The 18,635-nt window shown below is 45.9% G+C and overlaps 2 long non-coding RNA genes and 1 pseudogene across 3 annotated transcripts; 2 read left to right on the forward strand and 1 right to left on the reverse strand.

The window, feature by feature from the left end:
• Positions 1 to 2,132: 2,132 nt before the first annotated feature.
• LOC147186602 (uncharacterized) lies at positions 2,133 to 2,963 on the reverse strand (annotated as a pseudogene).
• Position 2,964: 1 nt separating this feature from the next.
• LOC147186603 (uncharacterized) lies at positions 2,965 to 3,700 on the forward strand. The gene is made up of 3 exons (XR_015098937.1): positions 2,965 to 3,021; positions 3,271 to 3,285; positions 3,588 to 3,700. It is a non-coding gene; the product is annotated as an uncharacterized LOC147186603 (long non-coding RNA).
• A 12,819-nt stretch (positions 3,701 to 16,519) lies between these two features.
• Positions 16,520 to 18,212, forward strand: LOC147186604 (uncharacterized). 2 transcript variants are annotated; one of them, XR_015098936.1, is made up of 3 exons: positions 16,520 to 17,495; positions 17,944 to 18,000; positions 18,073 to 18,212. It is a non-coding gene; the product is annotated as an uncharacterized LOC147186604 (long non-coding RNA). The 2 variants fall into 2 exon arrangements; XR_015098935.1 differs by lacking the exon at positions 16,520 to 17,495 and having other exon boundaries at positions 17,499 to 18,000.
• The last annotated feature ends 423 nt before the right edge of the window (positions 18,213 to 18,635 follow it).

The raw sequence follows: 18,635 nt of genomic DNA on the forward strand, positions 1-18,635 counted from the left end.
AATGCCTGGCTTGTGACGTATTGTACAGTGCTGTGTGATGTGCGGATAGTGAGTGGATGATGTAAAACTATGTGCGATGTTTTCTGAACGAGCCGACCAAGAGCTGAGGCAAAAGCCGCACATAAAGGATGTCGTTGTTCATATACGTCAAGTGGAGTGGATGCATACAAGCAAGTGTATCGTTCACCAACTCCCCCTTTCTGAAAAAGCACAGCAGACACACTGCTTGATTTTTCAGACACATCAAGAAAGAACATTTTGGTGTAGTCTGGAATGGCCAACGAGGCCGCAGAGGAAAGAAACTGTTTCAAGCTGATAAACGATTGGTCTGCATCAGAAGTCCAGGTAAGAGAGTGAGTCAAGTTTCGCATGCCTTGGTCATTAACCATGGCGCGCAAAGGACGTGTGAGTTCAGCGAAGTCTGGAACATGGTGTCGAGAATAATTACAAAGTCCCAGGAAGGCAAGCATTTGCTTGACAGTGGTGGGTTTGGGATGGTGCAAGATGTCATCCTTGTGTGAAGGTGACATGCCTGTCCCGTGTCTCGAAATGAGCCGCCCAAGGAATGAAACTTGAGGGCGTGCGATTTGAAGTTTGCTCTTCGAGCATTTCAAGCCAATCGTTGCCAAGTGAGCAAGCAGAGATCGTGTGGCTTCAACACACACAGTTTCAGAAGGAGCAGCCAGCAGAATGTCATCAACATATTGGATCAATAGTACTCCGGCTGGGAGAATTAGTGGCGCCAAAAGTTGCTTCAAATAGGCATTGAACAGGCCTGGAGAGAGAACAAAGCCTTGTGGCAGTCGGTTGTACGAATAGCACTCACTATTCCATGTGAATGCGAAATACTCCAACATGGAGTCATCAAGCGGGATGCAAAAGAAAGCATTCGCCAAGTCTATACAAGTGAAATGAGTGTGGGATGGTGCAAGTTGAGATAAGGTTGAATGCGGGTTGGGGACAGGCAAGGTAGGTGTCAAGACAGCAGCATTGATGGCGCGTAGATCGTGAACCATGCGGTATTTTCCGGTATTCTTTTTCTCTACGGGTAGGATGGGAGTGTTATATCGCGAACGCGGAATTTTGCATAGAACACCCGCTTCCAGCAACCCATTTATTGTGTCTGTTATACTGAGACGCCCCGATTCTTTAGTTGGATACTGTGGAATATAAATCGGCTCGGGTTTTATTTGAAAAATGACTGGAGTGACGTTGCATCGTCCCACGTCTGTTGAGTCGGTGGCCCACAAGTGCTGTGGAAGTTGTTCAAGCATGGATGCAGCGAGGTCACTATCGGTCATTTCTCTGCCATGATGCCTGTCCAAAAGATTATGTTCAAAAACTGAAAAGGGATAAAATGCATCAGATTGGATCCAGTAGGCATCGAGAGATTTGGAATACAACAAGTTTTCGTGTATTGTTTCATACCAATCAGTCGCCGTCGTACACTCCCTCACGAATGGACCAAGATCCTTGGCTGTGTGTTGTGGAGAAACCATCAGCGAGACATGTGGATGGCAGGGTGGCATACACGGGTCGGACGGATCTGCCATCATGTACCATTTTTGTTGTTCGTCTGTTAGAGAAACCGAAAAGGCTACTCCTGGCTTTCCTACAAACAAATCGCCCATGTTCAATTGCCACGTGTTTCCCTCAACTTCCTTAAATGCTTCACTGTACACTTCATCACTTTTTCTGTCATAGTAGAGTGTGCAATGCATGCAGTCCGACACCATATCATAAGTGCGAAGGTTGCGAACCCAAGGCGACCATTTCGTCCAGAAACTCTCTGCCTTCCTCCAATCAGTTGAATCTGTGTCCACTCTCGCCCAGTAGATGTCAGCTGTGGCACAGGCAATTGCAGGTGAGGTGACTTGTCCCTCGAATAGCTGTAATTGAGCGTCCGTGTGGACAGATTGAGTAGAGCAGTGGCAGGAGTTCCCATCAGGGAACTCCAAAGTGAGTCCATCAGGGCTGCATTTTATGATCGGGGCCGTCTTGATGAGGAGATCACGACCCAACAGGTTCACTGGACAATTTGGTGCAAAGACAAAAGAGTGCATCAACATTTGTGAGTAACATTGAGTGCGGACAGGGGTAGTCATGTGCAGGGAGGTTTCCTCTCCCTTGAATCCAACTAATGAGATGCCGCCGGTAGTAAGGGAACTTTCTGGTGGTAAGGTCATGACGGTGGAATGTCGCGCTCCAGTGTCGACCATGAAAGGTAGAGAAGTTCCTCCTACCGTCAAGTTGATCATCGGTTCCTGCAGACCGCGGCTAGTGGATCCAGGGCCCCATCATTGCGAATATTGACCGGCAGTCGGTGGCAGGTATTGTTGGTTTGGTGGTTGAGGAGGGCCAGGTTGCAGAGGTGGCATGACAGTCTGTTGTGGTGGCTCGTTATAGGATTGTTGGTTGTCGCCTCCCCTGCCATGTGACTGTGCGTAGCCTCCTCTGTCGTAGCTCCTTTGTTGTCCTCTGCCTCTGCCCCCCCATCTTTGTCCTTGTGGTCTGGCTCGGCAGTCACATGCCCAGTGGCCCATTTTGCCACAGTTAAAACATTGTCCTTGGTCACCAGGGGGCGCTCTCCGACCCCTGAATGGTCCCGACTGATACATCATGCACTCAGAAAAGACAGAAGGTGATGAGGTGTTAGCAGCTGGTGGAGTCACGGGCTCCTCCTTTTTCTGCAAGCTTTGCAGCTGCATAATAGTCAATTGGGATTCAACGTTCTTTCGCTTTTCTTTTTTTTTTTCGTTATCTTTACTATGTCTCCGTAGATGGTGCTTCAGGTGAGACAGCCAGCGAGCGTGGTCAGCGCCAGGGAGATCAGGGTTTGACTCCATGGACTGGACTACGCATTTGGGAACCCCTTTTAGCACAGCCACCCGAAATACTTGGGAATAAAGAGAGGAGTCAGTGGGTTGATGACCTGTTTTTAGCGCAAAATCGCTGGACGGCTTTCAGCCAGCTCTCTCCACCATTCTGCATGGGAGGAAGTTTCTGCAACATCAGACTGAGGTCAGAAGGGGTGAATGGTTTATAATACATTGCTTGACATCCCGACACAGGGTCCACCTTGGATATCATGGGAGCTTGTAAAGCAATCCCTCCCATAGAACGAGTGTACATGCCTCGTGGGCTCTGTGAAGCATCTGCATGTAATGAGGTGTCGATTTCAGTGTGTCGCGATGTACTCAGGGGTGAGTCTGGATGCGTATCTTTAAGGCTCTGTAACTCGCTTTTCATGTCAGTCATCTCCTTCTGCAGCTGGGACATGTATAGGTGTGTATTCACAGTCGCCATATCCTTCCGTCGTTCCCCCTCCTCTATCTCCTTCTGTCTCTCTTCAAAAATAACATCTCGAGCCTCACGGCTGCGTCTCATCTCTTCCTCTTCCTGTCTGTGTGCTTTCTCCTCTGCGTCTTTTAAGAGTGCGAGTAGCTCGTCACTAACATTCCTCGGCACTTCCTGATGTCTTGTCAACAAACTTTTAAATTTTATAGCTCTGTCTAGCAATTGTCGCGGCTCACGCCTGTATTTCATTAGTTCGTCAAAGTCTTTTTGTATCATGTCGATTGAAGCAGTGACTCCTGCAGCCAGCGAGTCCGCAGCTGTCTGTCTGGTCGGATCAGAAGGTGGTCGACCCGCAGCGCCAACTCCATCCCAGTCCACTTGTAGGCTGCCTCCATAAACTGACAAGATAGGACAAACTGGTACAGATGTATCTTTAAGCATTTGTTTTACGTTTGCGTAAGGTGAGTCGGTGAAAGGGTTAATAGGCACACTTTGTCGCCCCACGGCAGACTCACAATAGGATGGCGGCGCAGAGGGCAGCTGCTTGACTCCCACACTTTCAGTCTGAGATTCTTTTCTTGACTGTTTTACAGCATAGCCCATTGCCAACAGTCTGGCATTTTTTGTCCATTTTTCAACTTTCTTTAGACTTCCTCTCACCTTCCTGCCTCTCGGAGACAACTTGTTTGTTCTTTTCACATCTTCCTCCAATTTTTCCTTTTTATTCAAACATGCTTTTTCTACTTCTTTCATCAGAGTCACCAAGCACGCAGCCGAAGACATCGGCGGGAACCAGCCCTTGTCACAACATTCTCTCACCCACTCTCTCAGTTCATCCCTTTTTTCTTCCCTACTTTTCTCTGGCAAAGCGCCCACACACACACTACATGCACTTCTCACTTGATCACTCAGCACCACACTACGGCCATGGTTCGGAATAACACGGGTATCGAACCACTCCAACTCCCTATCGAATTCCCCATCCATCTTTATACTTTAACAACACAAAACAAATTACAAACAAGGACACGACACACAGATTACAAATAAAGACACGACACACAGATTACAAACAAAGACACGACACACAGATTACAAACTCCTCTTCTCCCCTCCTCTTTTTATTTTATTAGCGGCCTTATTTATTTAATTAACGTCACACAAATGGAGGTCAATTCTTTCCCTATCAATCTCGCCCTACCTTATGCTGTAAATTGAAATGTGTGACTCCCTTTATTCTTTTTCCCGGGAACCCCTTTCATTCGCGAACTGCAGTATTTAATATCCGTGAACTTCGTTGTCCACAAACTTCTGACTCACGAACCTCTTTATTCGCGAACCTCTTTATTCGTGAACATCTGTATTCGCGAACCTCTTTATTCGCGAACCTCTTTACAAGTGAATTCTCCTGTATTCTCTTTATGATCTTATTAAATTTGAGGAATTCCTGTTTCTAAAATTCTTGACAGAACGAAACAACCCCGCCTAAAATAAGATCAGTCTTAAAATCAACTCGTCTTCCTCGAGGAATTCTAGTCTCTAGGATTCTTAACAGAACGAGACAACCTCCCTGAAGACGAGTTTTTCCTTTCCCTTTTTCCTTATTCTCTTGTACTTCACTTGTATTTGTCTTAAAATCAACTCGTCTTCCTCGAGGAATTCTAGTCTCTAGGATTCTTAACAGAACGAGACAACCTCCCTGAAGACGAGTTTTTCCTTTCCCTTTTTCCTTATTCTCTTGTACTTCACTTGTATTTCTCTTATTCTCTTGTACTTCTCTTCTTTACCGGTTATTTTAGGCCTTTGGTTTAAGCCGCAAAACGAGGAATTATTACTCCTATAACTCGATAATTCAAGCGGAGTAGACCCAGTAATACGTTTAAACCGGTTTAAACCGTAAAACGAGGAATTATTATTTCTAGAACTCAGAATTAGAGCGAAATACACCTAGTAATACGTTTAAACTGGGTTTCTCAATTACCAGCCCCAAACTAATTTGGTCTCAAATCAAACGTGAATCATCACATCATATCAGTCAACAGGGCAGAAAATCAATCGAGAGGATAAATGTCCTCTTACCTTATCAATTATGGCACGCCGAAATTCTGCCTGTTGACCGACAATCAGCTCGAATCACGTCGGGGTCACCAATTGTTGGAGGATGATCAAACAGGGGGAAGTGTGTTGTTGTCGACACGGCGGGATCCCTTGACCGTTCTCCACTTCCCCAGGTCCTCCGCGTGTTCGTTTGATTCGGGCTGAGTTGATGTGCAAAAGTCAGAGGCTGGAAATGGAGAAGTTCTTGCAAGATGTTTTACTGAACGTTCAGGGCACAACACGAATCGATTCAGGCTCCTGTGAGTCTCAGATTTCATCAGGAAGCCCCGAGCAACTACAGTCACACGTACATATAGGCATAGTATGTTAATTATATTAATTTAGGGGCGGGCAGTCCTTCCCCTTATGTAAAAATCAGAAACAAAGAAAGGTCAATGTAGTTCAATCTTGGCATTCTGACAAAGTACAGACCATATCTCGAGACAAGAGTTCCTCCTCTAGGGACCTTGACAGCCTTCAGGAACTTTCCCAAGGTGGGAGACGCAAAAGAAAACACTTGGAGGGCTGTTAATCACTCAAGGGGAGATAGGACCCCAGCTTCAAACTACATTCTTTGTTTGAAGTAGCGGATGTTCAGGACAGAGACCTAATAGTCAAGGTCGACCTGTCTATGATACAAAGTTTTAAGCTAAACATATAACATAGGTGATATCTTCAATACATACATTGACATCCCTGTGAAACGGGTTACAATTACTGCCCTCCCACATATACAATGTCCTGAACACTGTGCCATATGAATAGAAAAGTAATGAAATAAAATAAAATAATAATAATAAACAAAAATAAACCAACTTGAGTGGAATGGGGCCAATAGGGTAAGTCAACTATCTGCTCAAGCACTTCCTTAGGTTTCCGTAAATTTTATCCAGGTTTCCCATAATGTCTCAAATTTCTCTTGTTTGCCTCGAAGAGTAAATGTCAGTTTCTCCATTTCAAAAATTTCCCCAACCACCTTAGTCTAGTCTTTGACTGTTGGGGGATCTTTTGTCAGCCATCTTCTTGTGATTGCTTTTTTGCTTGCTAACAGTAAGATGTTGTAGGTGTATTTCTGGGCAAAGTTAATGGTAAAGTCAGGTTCCAGTCCCAAGTACAGGGCTTCAAAGGTCGGAGGGACCACTGTTCCCATAATCCTACCCATAGTCATCCTTGTCTCTTCCCAGTATTTGGAGATGACCGGGCATTCCCAAAACACATGAAAATGTGAGGCTTTGCTATTACCGCAGGATCTCCAACAGGCTGTATTCATTCCTTGTGAAGTCCCTTGGGCCGGAACTCTAAAAAACCTGACTACATTCTTCCACCCATATTCCCTCCAAGAGAGAGCCGATGTACATTTCCATTGCTGTGCTATTGTTCTCTCCCATGCTTCCAGTTGAATTGAAATGCCACCCTCCTTAGCCCACTTATTCTTTATATATGTTGTATCTCCACCTTCTAGTACCTGCAACTCTTTGTAAATTTTCGATATAGTACCCCTTCCAGGATCTGACCCATAAGATAGTAGGAATATCTTGATTAAGCCGAAACCACTTTGTTGGACCCATCCTGTGCGTAGAGTTCTCTCTAAGTAATGTCTAAGCTTCGTCTAAGAATTGATAGAAATCTTGATTACTCAATCCGAAATTGTTTCTAAGATCTTGGAATTGTCGCATCCCGCCCACCTCAAGGAGGTCCCTATATATCTTTAACCCTTTTCCAATCCATTTTTTAAATCCTGTATCCATTCTGTTTGGTAAGAAATCTGAGTCATACCCAATCCATTTTAGAAGCAAATATGGACTATTTTCTTTGTCTTGCTTTAATATTCCGTGCCACACCTTAATTGAGGTTCTTATCCAAGTTAACACTTTTAAGACAATCGATCAAACCAGGGTCCCCGATAATTGCTTGTCGTGGAATATCACTAGATACCTGACATTCAATGTCTTTCCACTTCGCACTATAGGATGGATTACAGATATTGGCCAAAATCTTTACTTGGGTTGCCCTATAATAATAATAATAATGCATTTTATTTAAAAGCGCCTTTCATGCCACCCAAGGACACTGTACAGACAATAAGAAAATACAATGTAAAAATTAGTAAACGAGATATTATATAAAAGCAGGACATAAAATCATAAAATCTTAAAAACATAGGAAATGGAAGAGCTATGTGTTGTAGGCAATCCTGAACAGGTGTGTTTTTAGACGGGACTTGAAAGTGGAAAGAGGTGTGCAGTTTTGGAGGTCCGGAGGTAGGTTGTTCCAGAGCTTTGGAGCAGCGTGACTGAAGGCTCTGGCTCCCATGGTGCTCAGTCGGGCAGGGGGGACTGACAGGCGGAGGGAGGACGAGGATCTGAGGGAGTGAGAGGGGATATGCACCTGGAGAAGGTCGGATAGGTAAGGAGGGGCAGGTTGTGGATGGCCATATATGTATATAGAAGCAGTTTGTAATTGATGCGATGTTGAACAGGGAGCCAGTGGAGCTGTTGGAGAACAGGGGTGATGTGCTGCTGGGAAGATGTTTTTGTGATGATGCGAGCAGAGGCATTTTGAACCAGCTGGATTTTATGAAGGGACTTTTGAGGTAGGCCGAAGAGGAGAGCGTTGCAGTAATCAAGGCGGGATGTGACAAGACTGTGGACAAGAATAGCAGTGGTGCGGGGGGTGAGGGAAGGGCGAAGTCTGGTAATATTGCGGAGGTGGAAATAAGCAGTGCGGGTGATGGTGTTGATATGTGAGTGGAAGGTGAGCATGCTATCCAGGATGACACCCAGACTCTTAACCTGAGGGGAGGGGGACACTAGGGAGCTGTCAATGTTGAAGGAAAAACTGTTTACTTTGGATAAAGTGGATTTGGTGCCAAGAAGGAGGACTTCAGTTTTATTTGCATTTAATTTAGGAAAGTTTGTTGTGAACCATGTTTTGAGTTCGGAGAGGCAAGAGGTGAGGGAGGGGGGTGGGAGTATGGAGTTTGGCTTGCAGGAGAGGTAGAGCTGGGTGTCATCAGCAAAGCAGTGAAAGTGGATATTAAATTTGCGGAGGATATGGCCAAGAGGCAGGAGGTAGATGATGAAGAGAGGGGGACCTAGGACAGATCCCTGTGGTACACCTGTGGTGACTGGGGAGGGCTTTGAGGTGAAGGATTTGAGCTGGACAAACTGAGTGCGGCCAGTGAGGTAGGAGTGGAACCAACTGAGGGGAGTGTGGGAGAGACCAATGGAGGAGAGTCTATTGAGGAGGATAGGGTGAGAGATTGTGTCAAAGGCAGCGCTCAAGTCTAAGAGGATGAGGATGGAGACTAAACCGGAATCAGATGCTATGAGGCCTCGCTTGGTGGGATGCCTCCACGTGGCGCGAGGGGGAACGCCGGGGGTCTCGAGCCCCTGCTGCGGCTAAAGACCTACCAGCTGACGGGGAAGGAGAAGGGACCTCACCGGAAGGAGAGACACCCGATGCTCGCCCCGCCGGAACGGAGGGAAGTGGGAGTAGCCGCCCCACAACCCTCCTTAAACAAAAGTCAGGCGAGGGCCCTTGCAGGACCCGCACGTGGTGCGACGAGGGGGGATAAAGGTTCCCCAGGGGGTGAGATGGGGATGGTGAGAAGGAAGCGTAAGCAGGGCGGGATGGACGAAAGACATGTGGGAGGATGGGTGAAAGACAGACTGGTGGGGATTCACCCCCATCCAGGCCCTGGCAGAAAGAGGGGAGCGAGGAGCAGGGACGATAAAAGAAGGGAGAGGAATGAAAGGAGGGGAGACAGGAGGAAGGGAAGGGTGGGACGGGAAAGGGGCGACAGACTGGAAGTTCGGGGTAAGAATGAAGAACGAGTGATAGTCACATGGAATGTGAGGCGACTGAGTGTGAGAGAGACATTTAGAAAGAGGTTGAGGAGAGTGGCAGAAAGAGTCAACAAGGAAAAATGGGAAGTGGTACTGATGACGGAACTAAAGGCAGAAGAAGCCGGGGTGGTGTGGTTGGGTGAGGAGGAGGAACAGGTAGCGCTTGTTCATGGGAGGAAAGCCGGAGTGATGTTGAGGGGAACGGCATTGAGGATGTGGATAGAGGAAGGACAACAGAAGTGGCTGGGAGAGAGAGTGGTGGCGGTGGTGCTGGGAGGGCTCAGGCTGGTATCAGTCTACCAACCGAGCTGGGGAACGGATGAACGAGAAATGGAGAGATGCCGACGAGAGAGTCAGGTGGCGATGGGAGTGAAAGACTGGTGATGGGAGGAGACTTCAATGCAAGTGTGGGAACGAATGTGAAGATAGGAGGAGTGTGTGGGGGGCATGGGTTGGGGAGGATGAATGAAGCCGGAAGGGACCTAATAGAATGGTGTCAGGAGCACGATCTGGCATATGTTAATAGCTATATGAGGTTTAGAAGGAGGGGGACGTGGCGACACATGGCGAGTGGAAAATGGTATGAGTTGGATGGATTTCTGGTGAAAGGGAATGAGAGACACCGCATGGTGAAAAGGATGTGGACTATGAGTGAGTATGAACTGTCAGATCACAGGCCGGTGTGTATGCAGGTGAATGGGAAGTGGAAGAGATGGAGGACAGAAGAGAGGATCCAGAGGAGAGTGGTGCAGGCGAAGTGGGAGGGGTTGAAAGTGGAGGAGAAGAAAAGAGAATATGAGAAGAGGACAAGAGAGAAATTGGGGGAGTTGAATAAGGAAGGACTGGTAAAGGAGGGCGGGTGGACGGAGCTGGCGAAAATAATGGTGGAAACAGCAGTGGAGGTATGTGGAAGGGAGAGAAGAGAAATATCCAACCCTTGGACGGTAGGGAGAGAGGAGGAGATAGAAGAGATAAAGAAGAGGGTATGGGAGAGGGTAGACAGAAGGAATAAGATAATGGAGACACTGAATGCGAGGAGAAGGCTAAGAGTGAGGGGAGGAGGGAGAGGAGTGGGGGAGATGGAAGAAGAGCTCACCAGACTAAAAGCGGAAGTGAAGGAAGCGCGAAAGGAATTGAAGAAGTTGCTGAGGAGGCTGGAAAGAGACTGGTGGGAAGGAGTGATTGAGGACTGTCAGGAAGCATGTTCTAGAGGGAGGATTGGCGAAATGTACAAATGTTTGAGGAAGATAGGAAAGAGGGATAAACCGGCCGCTCGGAGCACGACTGTGACGGCAAATGAGTTTAGGGAGCATTTTGAAAGTGTGTCGAGAGAGAGGTACGAGGAAGAACCAAGAGTGATTGAGGAGGCGGTTCGAGGAGCCGTAGATCTCAGGGACGATTGTAGGGCGAGCGAAGCAAATAAGATCATGAATGAGGTGCCAGATAGGGAGGAAATCATGGAGGCTATGTGGGAGATACGAGAGTCGGCACCGGGAGAGGATGGGGTGAGAATAGGATATTTACGGAATGCGTGTGAGGAAGTGTTAGGAAGGGGGATTAAGATAGTGAGGAGGATGTTTGAGCAGAGGGCGGACCAGTGGGATAGAAGTGTAAAAGTGGGACTGATGGTACCGTTACATAAGAAGGGGGACAGGAATGACAGAAACAACTACAGGGGAGTGTGCCTGCTGAGTATGTGCAGCAGGGTGTTAGGAAGAGTGTTAGCGAAGAGACTGAGTTGGTGGGCCGAACACCTGAGGCTCCTTGATGAAAACCAAGCGGGCTTTAGGAAAGGGAGGTCCACAGCAGATGTGACGCAGATGATGGTACGCATACAGGAGGATGTAAGAGATTGTAAGAGAAGAGTGACTCAGGAAGGGGTGAAGGATGACGACTGGCCATGTGCAAGACTGTTAGATCTGAAAAAGGCGTATCCGAGAGTGAGTAAACCAGCGTTGTGGTTGTTGCTGGAACGGTATGGGCTAAAGGGCAAATGTCTGGATACCATTATGGACCTGCATGAGACGACAGAGTACAAGGTGAGGGGAAGGGAGGGAGTGAGTGGAGGATGGATGCCAGCAAGAGGGCTGCGAGAAGGATGCTCTACATCGCCGATCCTCTTTAATATCTACCATCAGGCGGTGATGAGGCAGGCACTGGCGGCGAGGAACCGAGATGGCAGGGAGGAGAAAATGGTGGTGTGGAGGTGGATACCAGGAGGGTCGTTCGCAGGGGAACATGGCTGGGAGAGAGGGAGCTCGGAAACGAAAGAAGTGCGGGTATCGAGCGCCTTGTTTGCAGATGACACTACTATAGTGGGAACGAAAGTGTAAGGAGGGTGAAAAGTGTGATGACGCAGTGGGAAGAGAGGAATAATGAGGACAAGGAGGAGGTGCTGGAGTTTGGAACGCAAGAGGGGGAGGAGATTAGAGTGTTAGGAAGCTGGATTGGGACTCAGATAGACGTGAAGAACAGGATCAAAAGGGCGGGACAGCTATGGGGGAGTGTGAAAGGGTGGCTGAAAGGGACACGACTATCAAAGCGGTGGCAAGGGAGAGTAGTGGAGGCGTGTGTGGAGAGCAGCTTGTTGTATGACTGTCAGGTAAGAACGTGGTTGAAGAGGGATGTGGGGAAACTACAGAAGTGGATGGATAGGTGCTATAGGTATGTGTGGAGTGATAGAAATGGAGAACCACTGAGGCAAATGCAAGAAAGGGGAGTGAATATGTATGATGTGAGGAAAATGTTGGGAGTAAAATCCGTTGAATGGAAAATTGAGAGGAGAGTGTTGCAGAGAATCGGACATGTGATGCGTATGGGGAATGAAAGACTAACAAAAGCTATGGTACTGGGATGGTGGGAGGAACTGGAAGGAAGAGGGAAGAAGATGGGGCGCAAAAGGAAGACGGTGTTGTACTGGAAGAGAGTGATGAGGAATGCAGGAATGGACTGGACGGAGGTGGAAAGATTGACGAGTGACAGGGAAGGATGGAAGCGGAGAGTGAGCGAGCGAATGGATCACCTGTATAAATGGGAAAATCAGAAGGGTCACAGATATGAGGTGGGTAGGAACGAGGAGAGACTGGGAAGGAATGTTAGGAGAGTGAATGACGGGTTGGTATGTAGGTATGAGGGGTGCGGAAAAGTATGCAGGAGTAGAGCTGGTTTAACCATGCACGAAAAACGCATACACCGCAGGAACGAGGAACAGGTGGAGTTTGAGTGTGGGAAGTGTGTGAGGAGGTTTGGGTCGAAAGGGAATAAAATAAGTCACGAAAGGAGTTGCACGGGAGGGGCGTATGAGGAGAAGGGAGAAAGGAGACAGTGCGGAGGGTGTGAAAGGTGGGTGACGAAAGCAAACTATGCCAGACACGTGAGAGGCTGTGAAAGAGTGGACGGAGAGAATGAGGGGGAGGAGGGAGAAGGGAGGGAGCGGGCGGGGCGCGTGGAGGGGGGGCTGGGGGGAAACGAAGGGCGAATGGGGGTCGCGGAGGGAGAAGGGTGGCTTGCGGGAGGTGTGGGAAGGAAATGTTGGCGGGGAACCTTGCAAGACACCAACGGGATTCGTGCCGGGTGTGGGACCCGGGAGGGGGGGCAAGTCCCTGACGGGGGCCGATTGCCCAGGATCGGATAGGATCAGATGCTATGAGGAGATCATTTACAATACGGATTAGGGCAGTCTCTGTGCTGTGGCGGGGGCGGAAACCGGACTGAAAGGGTTCATAGAGAGAGTGAAGGGACAGGTGGGAGTGGAGTTGAGCAGCAACAGTTTTTTGAAGGATTTTCGAGATAAATGGAAGGTTGGAGATGGGGCGGAGGTTTGTATATTAAGTTTGTATCCCGAAAACCCTCCCTACACCCTGATCGTAGAAAGCAATTCCGGGAAAGAGGTAGATGGTTTTCCCAGAAATAGTAATATATCGTCCGCAAATAGGGCTAGTTTATGAGTATCCTGTCCAACGGTTATCCCCTCGATCTCGTCTTTCTGCCTTATCCACTGACTTAGGGGCTCTATAAAAATGGCAAATAAGAGTGGGGAAATAGGGCAGCCCTGTCGGCATCCCCTTTCTAGATCGAAAAAATCCGTAGATCCTCCATTTATCCTTACTTTTGCTATTGGCATATCATATATAGCCTGTATAGTTCTTATAAAATTGTCCTTGAATTTAAATCTCCGTAGTACCTTATATAAATATGACCAGTTGACAGAGTTAAAGGCCTTTTCCGCATCCAATCACAGCAAAACGGCTTCTAAGTCATGTGCCTTTATATGAGCAATTATGTGTAGGGTTCTTCTGACGTTATCCATAGTCTGTCTTTGCCTAATAAAGCCGGTCTGATCTAAGTGTACGATATCTGGAAGTATCCATTCCAGATGTCTTGCTAAAATCGATGTAAAAAGTTTATAGTCTTGGTTCAAGATGCTAATTGGATGGAAATTCGCACAGTCTGTTTTGTCCTTCCCCTCTTTTGGTATCAAAGCAATGATCACCTCTCTCCAAGAGGGGGGGATGGTTCCATTTGCTAGGACCCAATTGAATGTTCTCAGTAGTAGTGGCGATAAAATGTCACTGTAAGCCTTGTACCACTCGGAGGGGAATCCATCATTTATTCGGCTTTAGTCGGGAAATAGCCTTCTGTAATTCACCCATAGTCACTTCAGCCATGAGAACTTCATTTTGATCTCCTGAGACCATTGGGAGGTTGAGTGACTCCAACATAGCGTCGGGAGCTCCCCCATCATCAGGGACCCTTTGAGAATAGAGATCTTTATAGTATCTTTCGAAGCAACTTTGGATATCCTTGAAGTCATGTTTAATTTGTCTGGTACAAGGATCCTTAATTTTATGTACCACCCTCTAGGCTTGTCGTTTCCTTAATTTATATGCCAGGTTTCTCGTCGCTTTACTGCCCGCCTCATAGTAATTTTGTTTTAAGAAAGTAAGTTTTTTCTGAACGTCTAGATCATAGATATCTTTTATCTGATTTTTAACTGCCTTAATTTTTTGGTCCACCTCCGATTGAACGTTTTTTTTGTGCTGTCTCTCTAATTGCTGCAATGAGTTTTCGAGTTTCTCCAATTTCTCCAGTCTGGATTTCTTTTGCGAAGTCAATCCCACACCATAATTGGGGACACCGCTCCGTTGTCATTTTCTGACAAAAATAGTGAGATTTCCTCTTTTATTTCCTCCCTCATCTTTCCCTTAAGTGCATTTAAGTTAAGCCTCCATGCCCATGGACCTTTATTATATTTTACTTGCAGATCTAAATAAACTGGACAATGATCTGATAGGTCCATTATTCCAATTTTACATGTCCTGATAAGGCCGAGATCTTTACTGTACATGAAAAAGTAATCAATCCTTGAGTAAGTATTATGTGGCGCTGAGTAAAAAGTGTAATCTCTGGTAGTTGGGTTAAGCTCTCTCCATACATCACATATGCCCATCTCCTTTATCATCTTTCCCACTTTCTCAGCCACTGGGTTATTGTGCTGCTGTGATGTTCGTGACACGTCCATTTTGAAATCCAATCTTATATTAAAGTCACCACCACATATGACCAATCCTTGGGCCTTAGTTATCATTAAGTCAAAAATATGTCGGTAGAACCACCACGATGCCCCAGGTGGAGCATAAACATTTATAAGGGTCACAACAGATCCCTCCATTTTACCCACAATCATATTGTACCTCCCTTCCTTGTCTTTAATTTCTGACTGCAACTCGAATAATACTTTTGTAGAAATAACAGTAGACACCCCCCTCCTATGTCCTTTCTCGTAGGAGGCTGAAAACACCTGCTTAAATCCCTGTCTTCTGAGTTTCAAATGTTCCAAGTCATTTAGGTGGGTTTCTTGCAGAAACATTATGTCTACCTTGTCTTTCGCCATTTTGCCCAGAATTTTGCTTCTCTTGATAGGATTTAGGATACCTTTCACATTGTACGAAGCGAACCTAAGTGGCATTTTGTGACTTTCCATCAAAAAGTAAACAACGCCTATTGCTTAAACGACCCATTTTCCACTCGAACTCTGACATGTTAATGAAGAAAAAGAAAAAAACAAAAATAGAATAAGATCTGAGAAGAACAAACTCAGTAACTTGCGAAAGTTCCGCAGAGTAAACACTCCGCTGTGAGGTCTCAAATCTGACCCCAAAAGAGCCAGGATCTTCTGCTGGCTCGGAGGGGAAGCCTCCACTACAGTTCCCTTGTAGAGGGCCCTCCGTTAGTTGTCGCTCCCCCAAACACATTTATGCATAGGAGTCCAAGCGTCCCCGATCATATCTATGTATACATACATGCACACATAAGTACACACACGAACAGGCATACATACGCATTGACTCACATATACTCTAAAGCATAAACACCTAGTTGCATTTCACATATACACGCACATCTACATATACGTACATACACCCACACACATACTCACGCATACCTATTCCCCTACATACCTTTCCACATGTTCCTACAGTGCTTACTAATACACTTACTCACATACACCCCTGTGCAATCATACATAACTGTCCACACACGCATTCATACCCCGACAAACTCAATCATACACCTGTTCGCGTATACACCAACACACGCATGCTTACACCCATGCCCAAGCATATTCACACAAAAACCCAAATACAGTTCAATTCAACCAATTTAGCCCTTGGTTGTCCCACAGTGGAAAATCTTGTCGTCTTGTCAGGCTTCAACAATTTTCATTGTCCACTCTCCTGTACGCGACTTTTTGTTTGCTTTAGGCATTTCGTCAACGCCTTTAAATACAAATATAACTCGTCAAAATACTAATAAAGTACAGCGTTGCAGCCGTGCGTCCTACTCCATGACTGCCATCCGCCACTCTCCCCGTCAGTGTTTTTTTTTCAGTCCTAATTTTTTAATAGTATGTTTTGTTCATATACAGTGAAACTCCTCTACAACAAAATCATGTTTGCAGCAAGAAATTTTTCACACCAGGGAATTTTTCACTGTAGCAAATTTGATCTCAGATGTAAGCGCACACACACCCACACACACAAACGTATGTGTACACGCACACACAAATGTATGTGTACTCTATTTTTATTCCAATAGTGCAGAAATATGAGCACACACTGATTGGACACTTCATATTGTCAGTGTAGAAAGAAAAAAAGGGAAAGAAATTGAGAAATTTACGATCAGCATTCACTTTCACTTACATCAATTTCTTGGATAATGTCTTATTTCGCTTGCTCCATCTTTCATTTTGATCACTTTTACCCTGTCTTCGAGCATCAGAACTCTTCTTGTCTTAGCTGCTTGACATCCAAAGGTCCAATTTAAGATATCCTTTATTTATTTATTTTATAAATTATCCCACACTGGGGAAATTTACAGTCTACAGCAGCAAGATTGTGGGTAGAAAGAAGAAAAAAACAAACACCGTTCAATTAACTCATTTACACCCTTTGACGTATAAATACGTCAATTTGCGCATAGCCGTTCCCTCCCCATGACGTATTAATACGTCAATCACGTGTTTTCATGGGGGAGGGTGCAAGAGAGTCTGATGCAACTTCTCACCACAGGATTAGGCTTGACGGCAATGTTAAATGGCAAAAAAATGGCCATCGGGTGGCAGTGGTGCAAAAATCAACCAGGATCACGCCGCAGAAGTAGTAGAAAGGGCGTACAGTGAAGGAGGGGCGTATGTGGATAGTGGATTGGAACATTAGCAACTAGCAACGATGGAGAAAAGGAAATAACTAACTAAAAATGATTTTTTTTTCGGTATAAAAGCGTCCTCGAAACAAAACAACAAAGGAGATGGTGTTTGTGTGGAAGAGAAAATGACGCTTCGGTCACTAATCGAAAGCGGCACCGGTCAAACAAACGTCGGCCTGCACAAACATGGCGTGCTACATGCAGCCCGCATAGCTCACGCCGAGTTTCGAGTTCATCTGATGAAGATGAACTTGCTCCACGTCAGCGATCATCGCTTGGCAGAGCATTTTGTGCCTCCCGATGCCCCACATCGCCCACAAATCGTCTCCCCGGCGACTTCCAGCGATGACGGCAAAGAGGCTGCATTGCTTCGCATGGCCGACGCCGGGCACACGTCAGCAATTCGTTGGAATCGTCTCGTAGACGACGGCGAAAACGATGAATTGGAGAGCGATATGGATCCCGATATGTCGGACGAATGTGTGCCTTCGGACATAACGGAAAGCAGCCGAGAGTCCTCGCCAGAGCCGCTGGAACGAGGAGGTAACTGCTGACTAGCTTGCAAGTTCCCATTCAAAACTTCATCACTTCTTATGCCTCCTCAGTCACTTTTATGTACCGCTACATTCCCCGCTATACTATGAAGTTGCCAGTAACACTAATCATTTATGTACGGTTGATGCGTCTCGCAGATGTGGATGAAAATATGCGCCGTAAATGTGCTGACTTGCATGTCGCCATAGGTTTAAAAAAAACAAAAAAACAGGACACATTTGGTCCGCTCAGCTCTGCTAAAACCACTAGTGTTAAATTCATATTCCATTTCATTTCAAATTGGATGCTGAGCAACGTGGAATGAATGGTGTAAATAGCAGTGTGGGAGCATGTATGTGTGTGTGTGAGAGAGATGTTGAAATGTAAGTGGAAAGCAACAATAAAAAAAATAGAAAAATAAAAGTGTGGTAATTGTACATACTTCTATAAATTACAGATTGTCCAACCAGAAGCCAAAAGATGACGACTCCTCGCTTTGGTGGCGGAAAGAAAGGTAAATAAAATGATTGTACCTCACTCTGCAGCAAGATATATTTGCAACTTTTTATGTTTCTATAATTTATAGGTCGTGCATCTGGACGTGGTGGGATGAATCGATGTGGTGACAAACTGGATGGAAGCCAAAAACCATCTTCTCCACAGCTGCACTTTTGTTCATAGTTCAATAGTTTTGTTGTGTGCAAATAAATTATTTTGCGACAAAAACATTATTTGTAATGTTCTTTTGTAGGAGAAACACATTATTGAGGTATTTGAGCTGCCATAAAAGCAAAAAATAGTGTAAAACTTGAAATGATGCTTGAAATGCATGCTTTTACAAAAAGCTCATTTTCTCTGGATTTCTGCAGAAAATCTGCATTTTCCATAAAACTTAGCAGTTTTCTAATGCTGATTGCCAACGAACGGAGAAAGATAGAAACAAACATTTTTTTCTGCTGAAAGAAGAGAGTCTCACCTTTCTTTTGACAGGTTGCATGTATATATAGCCATAGAACAGAAAATTCTGTGGGCCTTGCAAATCAGTCAAAATTCTGTAAAATGTGAGGGATTGAGGGGGTTGCTCCAGTGAAAAGGGGTGGTATTCAATGAGTTAAGTGCAATACAAATACAAAATGGATAAGTCGCAGT

The sequence above is a fragment of the Hippocampus guttulatus genome, chromosome 21 (assembly GCF_054856545.1).
Source record: "Hippocampus guttulatus isolate MCC_2025c chromosome 21, RoL_Hgut_1.0, whole genome shotgun sequence".
In the NCBI taxonomy this organism is placed as follows: Eukaryota; Metazoa; Chordata; class Actinopteri; order Syngnathiformes; family Syngnathidae; genus Hippocampus; species Hippocampus guttulatus.